The sequence below is a fragment of the Maylandia zebra genome, linkage group LG17 (assembly GCF_041146795.1).
Source record: "Maylandia zebra isolate NMK-2024a linkage group LG17, Mzebra_GT3a, whole genome shotgun sequence".
Classification (NCBI taxonomy): domain Eukaryota; kingdom Metazoa; phylum Chordata; class Actinopteri; order Cichliformes; family Cichlidae; genus Maylandia; species Maylandia zebra.
The window spans coordinates 19,828,886-19,838,009 of record NC_135183.1 but is presented as its reverse complement, the minus strand read 5'-3'; positions in this window follow the sequence as shown (position 1 = coordinate 19,838,009).

The following is a 9,124-nucleotide window of genomic DNA, read 5'->3' as shown; positions in this document are numbered from 1 at the left end:
CTTACCTTCAGGGTCATACATCACATGAAAATAGTTCCAAAGGCCAGATCTGAATGAGTTTGGGGGAGGTTCAATTTGCCATGTTGCACTGAGCTTTAGTGATGGGTCGGTCGCGAACGTAATGGCTCTTAGAGCCGACTCTTTGAAGTGAACGACGCGAGCCGAATCCTTATCACGAGCCATGTTTTTTTTTCTCTCTCACCCTCTCTCGCACTTTTTATCCGCTTCACTCAGCATGCGAGCCTTGTGCTTTGCGCTGGGCAGAGGGGGGAGGGGCGGTAGTTACACTCAGTAGCACAGGAACAGAGCAGGGGCCCGTTCTTCGTACGTCGCTTACTACATCCAAGATCAAATGACACATCCAAGACCAAATCATCGCGCTAACCGTGAGCTCGCTAATCTCCGAACACACCTGCTGTTGACGATTAGTACAGCTGGATGAAGTAATGTGAGATCACGGGGTGTCGTAAAAGGGGCTACGCATTGATAGTGGAAACATTGATCGGCAACCCTCTGATTGGTCAGCGAAAATGTCGAAGGGGCGCGCTCGGTATTTTTCGGCAGCAGAGCAAGAACTCCTGAGTGAGCGATTTCAGGAGTTTCAGAGTTTAATCAGAATGCAAGGGAACACTGCAAAGGCTGCAAAAGCAAGGAGAGAGGGCTGGCAGAAAGTTGCTGACAAATTAAACTCGTAAGTAATTTAATAATAATAATAATAATAATGGAGTGGATTGATATAGCGCTTTTCAAGGCACCCAAAGCGCATGACAATGCCACTATTCATTCACTCTCACATTCACACACTGGTGGAAGCAGCTACAGTTGTAGCCACAGCTGCCCTGGGGCAGACTGACAGAAGCCAGGCTGCCATATCGCGCCATTGGCCCCTCTGGCCAACACCAGTAGGCGGTAGGGTAGATTTATTATATTACACTATATTATCCAATATTATATTACATTATATTATATTATGTTATATTATATCCCCTTTCACATTAGAGCGACGACAGGACCCACTAGAACATGGGAACAAGTAAAAGTGAAATATAAGAATATTCTACAGAATGGTAATATTTGTGTGGATGCCTTAGGCATCCACACTATTGAGTTCCTGTTTCTCTTTATTCTTTATTGTGTGGATGCTTTAAGCATCCACACTATTGAGTTCCTGTTTCTCTTTATTCTTTATACTTTATTCTAGTTGCTTCCGTACACTTTTTGGCACTTAACTACTTCCACAATTTTCAGCCGATTTTCACCGTTCAAATTTTAAACTATTCTGCTATTTCTGCTAATTTACGCTATATCTTTTGGTATTTTTCACTATTATACTTTTTAAAATATTAAGCTTTTTTCCTTTAATTTGTCCCATTGAAATGAATGGGAAACTTCAGCAATTCTGCTAAAATTTGCTTGTTTTTGAAACTTAACTACTTCCTCATATTTTCACCTAGAACAACCATTCAAACTTTAAAATGTTCTCAAATTATTGGGCTATTCAGGTATAAATCAGCTTTTTCAAATCTTCTACTGTTTTACTTTTATGCCTCTTAAAGTTTTGAGTTGCAAAATTGTGATTTTTCACAAAATACATGCGTTGTTATGGTTGCTATGCTCTTGGCTTCCAGTGTGTCACTGAAGGTTTTGCAGTCTTCTCTTCATGTCCGAACAACTGTTTGCTACTTGCTCAATTTTCACTCAACATCCACAAATTATACATCAAAACGTAGGTATTTTTGCTGGCTTTCAGGAAATGTCACTATCATTGTTGTGGGATTTATAGAATTTTCGCAAATCTCCTCAGACCAACACAATGTCAGAAAACTCTCCATATAAAGTGAATGGAGAGCTTGTTCAAAATCACCGCTGGATTTCTGTAATGAGAGGCATATTCGAATCGTCATATCTCCTTAACGAAGCAAAGTTAAGACATGAGGCTTGTCCCCGAATATCTTCAGACACCCCTGACGCTCACAATTCAAGAATTTCTTTCTCACCTATTACCGTTCTGAAATGAGTTGGACTTGTTTGAGGGTAGGAAATTCGTCCTTCGCTCAGATTTCTTCAGATTTCAAACTGTGGAAATGAACCACTTTTTTCTCTCGTCATAACTTTTTGTTGGATTTCCACAGAGACCTGAAAATTTCCATGATTGTTCACCAAAGCCTGCTGTCTCTTACGGTGAAAGAATGATATCGATACTCCAAATAGATTTCAAGTCACAAAGCGTTGTTTGAGGGCAAGTCAAGGCAGTTTTTGCTTCGCTCTACTCAGTTATGGTGCATTAGAAGTCAAATATCTTTAATAATTCATATTTTAATGATAAATTGTAAACACTGGAAGATTCCCCCATCTCTTCTGAACAAAACGGTGTAAGAATGACCGCTCTAGCCCCTACGGTTTGGAAATTATGGTCATTTGTTTGAGGGGAGTCCTCACTATGAGAAATAGGCTGCAATAATCCTGTGCCTCTCTGTGCTGCGTGTGTAAAAAGAGGCACATGTTTTGGCGGGAAAAAGTACACAGGCTCTCTGATTGGTGGATTCAAATTCAGCAGCTCCCAGGCTGACCTAGAAACTTACTTCTCTCTCCCTGTGCATTTTTTTGCTGATTTTTTCATTTAACAAGTATATTTGAGGGACCCTCAGCATATTCAGCATTTTTTCAGCTGTCCATTTTGCTTTTTCAATTTTTCTGTTTAACTTATTACTATTGTGCTAAATCATACTGTTTCTGCTATTTTATAAGATTTGTGCTTAATATAGTATTTCTGCTTTTAATAGGATTTGTGCTTAATATAGTATTTCTGCTTTTTGTAGGATTTGTGCTTAATATAGTATTTCTGCTTTTTATAGAATTTGTGCTTAATATAGTATTTCTGCTTTTTGTAGGATTTGTGCTTAATATAGTATTTCTGCTAAATTATAGTATTTCTGCTTTTTATAGTATTTGTGCTAAAACATAGTATTTCTACTAAATGTAGTATTTATGCTTAATGATACTATTTCTGCTTTTTATAGGATTTGTGCTTAATATAGTATTTCTACTAAATGTAGTATTTATGCTTAATCATAGTATTTCTATATATTTCTGCCTGGTCCCCAGGCAGCCAATCCTCTGTGAGGACTTAGACATTCAAATTTTCAAATCAGGTCCTGCACGGTTTCCCAGCCAATCATATATGTGTCCTGAGGCATTCAAATTTGCATATTGGGGACTTCATGGCTTCTAAGCCAGCCAATCATATCTGAGGGCTGAGGAATTCAAATCCACAAATCAGGGCCTGCACAGCTTCCCAGCCAGCCAATCATGTATGTGGGCTCCAGGTATTCAAATTTGCATATTGGGGAATTCGTGGCTTCTAAGTCAACAAGTCATCCGTGTCATATATCTCTAAAAATTCATATTTTAATGATAAATTGTCAACACTTGAAGATTCCCCCATCTCTTCTGAACAAAACGGTGTAAGAATGACCGTTCTAGCTCCTACGGTTAGGAAATTATGGTCATTTGTTTGAGGGGAGTCGTCATTATGAGAAATAGACTGCAATGATCCTGTGTCTCTCTGTGCTGCGTGTGTAAAAAGGATGCACCTGTTTTGGAGGGAAAGAGTGCACAGGCTCTCTGATTGGTGGATTCAAATTCAGCAGCTCCCAGGCTGACCTAGAAACTCACTTTTCTCTCCCTGTGTGTGTGTGTGTGTGTGTGTGTGTGTGTGTGTGTGTGTGTGTGTGTGTGTGTGACAGAGAGAGAGAGAGAGAGAGAGAAAGGCTTTTAATGGGATGATCTCATTCTAAGATTCAAATTCAATATATTTAGACTGGTTGACTGAATTGGATCTTGTGTGTGTGTCTCTCTGTGCATGTGTGTTTTCTTATGTGTACATATTTGTGATTGTGTGGCTGTTATAGATTTTTTTGCTGATTTTTTTCATTTAACAAGTATAGTTGAGGGACCTTCAGCATGTTCATCATTTTTTCAGCTGTCCATTTTTGCTTTTCCAATTTTTCTGTTTAAGTTATTACTATTGTGCTAAATCATACTATTTCTGCTATTTTATAAGATTTGTGCCAAATACCGTATTTCTGCCAAATATAGTATTTCTGATTAATTATAGTTTTTTCTACCAAATCATAGTACAGTATTTCTGCTTTTTATAGGGTTTGTGCTTAATATAGTATTTCTGCTAAATTATAGTATTTCTGCTTTTTATAGTATTTGTGCTAAATTATAGTATTTCTGCCAAATTATAATATTTGTGCTAAAACATAGTCTTAATTTAAAATTACAATATTCATAGTTCATCACAGTGTCTCTGGTAAATCACAATATTTCTGCTCTGTTGTACTATTTTTCTAAATCATAGTGTTTCTGTAATGTTTAAGTATTTTTGGCTAAATATATTCTTTCTGTTATCTTATACTATTTCTCCTAAATTCTTGTATTTTTGAGAAGTTATCATGTTTCTGGTAAGTTACAATATTTCTGCTAAATTCTGCTATGCTATTGTATCTCTGCCAAGTATTATGTTTCCTCTAAGATATTGCAGTTCTGCTAAGTTATTCCATTTTAGCAAACTTCTTTTGCTTCTGCAAAGTTTTTACAATTTCTGGAACTTTTCAGCTTTTTCAGCTACTTTTTGCATACAGCTTCAGCTTTAAGCATCCACACTGCATTTTCGCAGGAAATGCAAATTTTTCTAGTTATTCTAGTTGCTTCCGTACGTTTTTTGGACGTTAACTACTCCCTCAGTTTTCAGCCGATTTTCTCCGTTCAAACTTTAAAAAATTCTGCTGTTTCTGCTAATGGGTGCTATATCTTTTGGTGCTCATAACTTCTATACTTTTTGAGATATTGAATTTTTTTTGCAATATTTTTTGCCCATTTCTGCCATATCATCAGTGGCCTCACTGATTTTCCTTGCCGGGCTGACCTGTGTTTTAGCTCAGTGAGATGAGCATCCGTTCTCAGACTGGGAGGCCGGGGTTCAAATCCCGCTTATGGTAACATTTCTTTCAGTTAACAGTAAAACTTTTTAAACTCTTTTCAACACAAATTTCAGCTTTTTCACCTCTTTTCAGAAGAATTGTAAGTTTTTTCACCACTTTTCAGCACAAATACCAGCTTTTTCAGCTGTTTTCAGCAAAAACCTCTTTTCAGCAGAATACTGCTCATTCAACTCTTTTCAGCAGAAATTCTGCTGATTGAACTCTTTTCAGCAGAATTTTCACCTCTTTTATGCCCAAATTCTGCTTATTCATCTCTTCTGAAAAACTTTCAGCCTTTTCACCTCTTATTAGCACAAATCTCAGCTGTTTTCAGAAAAAACTCTTTTGAGCAGAAATTCTGCTTATTCATCTCTTTGCAGCTCATCTTTTTGCTTCCTTACCTCTTTTCTGCAAAGTTTTTAGCCTTTTCACCTCTTATCAGCACAATTCTAAGCAGCTTCTGCTAATTTCACCAGAATTGTCAGTCTATCCACCTCTGTTTGTTAGAAAGAGATTGGCGCACTGAGGTGAGACGCTGCCTTTAGACCAGAAGGGCCAGGTTCGAATCCTGCTCAGGGCAATGTTTTTTTTGTTTTTGTTTTTTCAACTTTTTCAGCTTTTTTCAGCCGACATCTTCAGCATTAAGGCATCCACACAGCATTTTCGCAGGAAATGCAAATTTTTCTAGTTATCACTTATATTGCTTTTCGTCTCTTGGAAAGAGACCCTGAAATAATCTGTTTGTTTGTCCATGACAGCAACCAAGAAAAGGGCAGAGCAACAAAAGACAGGTGGTGGTCCTGCACCCCCTCGTCAACAAGTTGGTTAAGTAAATAATACCCTCACGGGAATATCGATATCTCTCTATGAGCACACTGTCGCGCTGAGCTAAAGGATCCTGTCTATCCCGCAATATACGCTGAATTCTGAGGACTCTCCTTATCAATCTTGCACCTTCCGCAATGGGTGGCTCGCATATACGGACAGGCTTCCCAAATCCACCTTCACTTTTATAGCCGTGGTCTCTCATCTTGATTACACAAAGTAATTTGCAATTACTACTCTGAAATATGAATTACATCTGTAATAATCACATACATGTAATAGAATGTTAATAGTACATTTCCCTTTTTTAGGAAATGACCTGTATGTATCTGTGTGACATCAATAACAGGATCAAGTGCTGCATTATCTTTAGTTACATTGATGTTATTTATTTATGGTGAAACAGTGGTGGAATATCGCTGTTGCTTTCGTATACATGAAGCGGACATACCTGCGTGGCCGCGATCTAATCCTGTTTACATAAAGTAAACCTGCTCCCGAGCAGGTTTACGCTTACGGCTCTGTTGCTATGGCAGCAAGTCCCGGATGAGCTTCGGGGAACCGAACGATCTAAGATCACGCGAAATCGTCAACAATCAAATCCAGCTAACTTACTTAGCGAGGTACGAAGAACGGGCCCCAGGAGGGAGAGAGAGAGAAAGAGAGCCAGGGACAACAACGTCACATTAGAAAGGTATAGTAATCATCCACAACTATTTTCAGTAGCGGATTATAAAGGATTCAGAAAGTTTATTCATGCAGGCCCATATGACAGAGAATATGCATGTTCCTTTTGTTTTCATATTATAATTTATATTTAATTGTGTTGTGGTTTGCAGTGTTTTGTGTTGTTTCACTTTAAATTTGTAAAAGGAAAAAGCTGAAAATTTAAATAGTTAAAAGTTGAAATGTGAGTAGTTGATTTTTGTATTATATGATTTATTTATTGCATTTCATGTGGAGTGAATAAACAAAAGTATATTTACGGTGGCCCCTACAGACAAAGCACATACAAACTTCAAATCACGTACGAACCCTGAAGCACGTACAAACTCCAAAACACGTACAAACTCCAAAACACGTAAAAACACGTACAAACTCCAAAACACGTAAAAACTCAGAAAAACATAAAAACTCAAAACACGTACAAAAGATAACAGAACTGCTCCAGGATGCTAGGGGCAGCATTGAGCTTTTGTTACCCAGTGGCTACACAAGCCAGCAAGTACCAACGACCAGATTTGGTGTGTGGTAATAACAGGTAAATGAACATTTTTTTTATTTTTATTATTTGACTATATATGAATGCTTGTGTATAAATACACAAACAATACACATATGCTTTCATGCTTGCAATTGTGTAATTTAATTGGTAGCTCTGTTTTGGAAGTTCAGTTCATGCTAGAAATGGGGTTTGGAGTTTGTATGTGCTTTTTGGAGTTTGTACGTGCTTTGTCTCTAGGGGCCACCACACACACACACACACACACACACACACACATATATATATATATATATATATATATATATATATATATATAAATGAAACCACTTTTTTTTACATTAGTAATTCCTTTTGTGCATAATTTTATATTATTGCTAATAATAAATAAATGAAAGCAACAAAACAACCTGAAGAGCCGGTTCGGAGTCGAAAGAGTTTTAGTGAGGCGAACCGAAAGAGCCGGTTCTCTAAAAAGAGCCGGAAATCCCATCACTACTGAGCTTAGCTTCTGACTTACGCTGTGCTCAGTGGATCTGCGCTAGACAGTGCAGTCTAGGCGGAGTAGTCGAACGCAGGTCCACTGAGCTCTCAACACAGACAGCATTGTCAGAAGAAAAGTTGATAAAATAAATTAAAAATTTTGTATTGTTGATACATATGCGAACCGAAAGCACTGTATGAACGATTCTATATCAATACGAGTGTCGTTGCACCCCTAATAATTATATATCGACCTTCTGTGTCTATTAGAGCAAATGTAACAAGATAGACACACCTCTTTGTTTACTATTATAACAAGCTGAAAAGGACAGATTCAATTAGAGCCTGTACCTTTCTTCTGATTTTTGTAGAAGTGTTTCCTGAGGAGAATGGCTACCTTTCATTTTGTGACATATTCCAGAATTGTTGCGCTTTTCACCTGTGAACGAATACCGCGCACATTCCAAGAAACCAGAGTGACAGGCACCACACAAAGAATGTGAACTTTGTAGATGTGTTTCCTAAGGAGATGTATGTATGTGCAGTATGGGATCTGGGTGTGTGTCTGTGTAGCCTAAAGTTTATGAATATATGAGAAAGTGTTGTGTGATGGAGATGGGCTGTGAGGACTTGAGTTATAAATATGAAACAAATAATATCAGACTGACCCTGCCGCAGTTTGCTCCCCTGTCCAAATCCTGGACAGGCGTGGTTTTAGAACGTATACTCAGCGTCAAAGTTAATGTGAATCGATAAGCGGAAGCGAATGGATGTATGGATGGCGTTTACACAGACACGGTTCTCTGTTATTCGGCCGAACGTCCTCGGGTTGTTGAAATAATCCCGCCCGAGAACAATAAATGCGTCATTTTCTGTTGTAACCCACAAACTGACCGTAGGCAATGCACCGACACTCATCTTTCACTGTTTCACTAAGGTAAAACAGTTTAGTTGTTGAATGGAAGCTGCTGCCCGGTGCGCGCTCCGGTCGCAGGGGAAACTGAATTTAAATCTTTGATCTCGTGGTGAAGCATGGCTAGAACATCCAGCTTTTTGTTGTTGGATTCTACACACTTGCCTGCATGTCGGGTACGAGTAGGTCCTCGGTATCCGCTGATGAGTCGGTTTTTCTCGTTGTGTTGGACCGCTTGGTCAGGTTATCCGGTTGTTTGTCGGATTCCTCCATGACGCACCTGTCAGAAGAAATGTGGGAGTTGTCTTCCTCCGCGCTGAATGGTGTATGTTTGTTTTAGGTTACTGAGAGCTGTTTGTTTAAATGTAAATGTTTTAAATCCCTGTCACTGGGAGTCTCGCGAGCTCACAGCATCACGTTTCACTCTATGAGACGCGCAGGTTTATAACTCACCTGTTTAAACTGTATTACGGTTTAAAGCTTGCATTATTGCAGCAGTGGCAGGTGGATGGCTGCAGCTGTTGGTGTGTTTTGGAGAGTTTTTAATGCACTGTCTGACAAATAATGTCACCCGCACTGCGGTTAGAGCCACTGCCGGTAAATCTTTAGTTTCAGTTTGTTGTTGTCACAGACAGACGGTCATCACCGGTCGATCTGCCAGTTTGGGTTGTGTTTTTGTGCACTTTTGCTGTT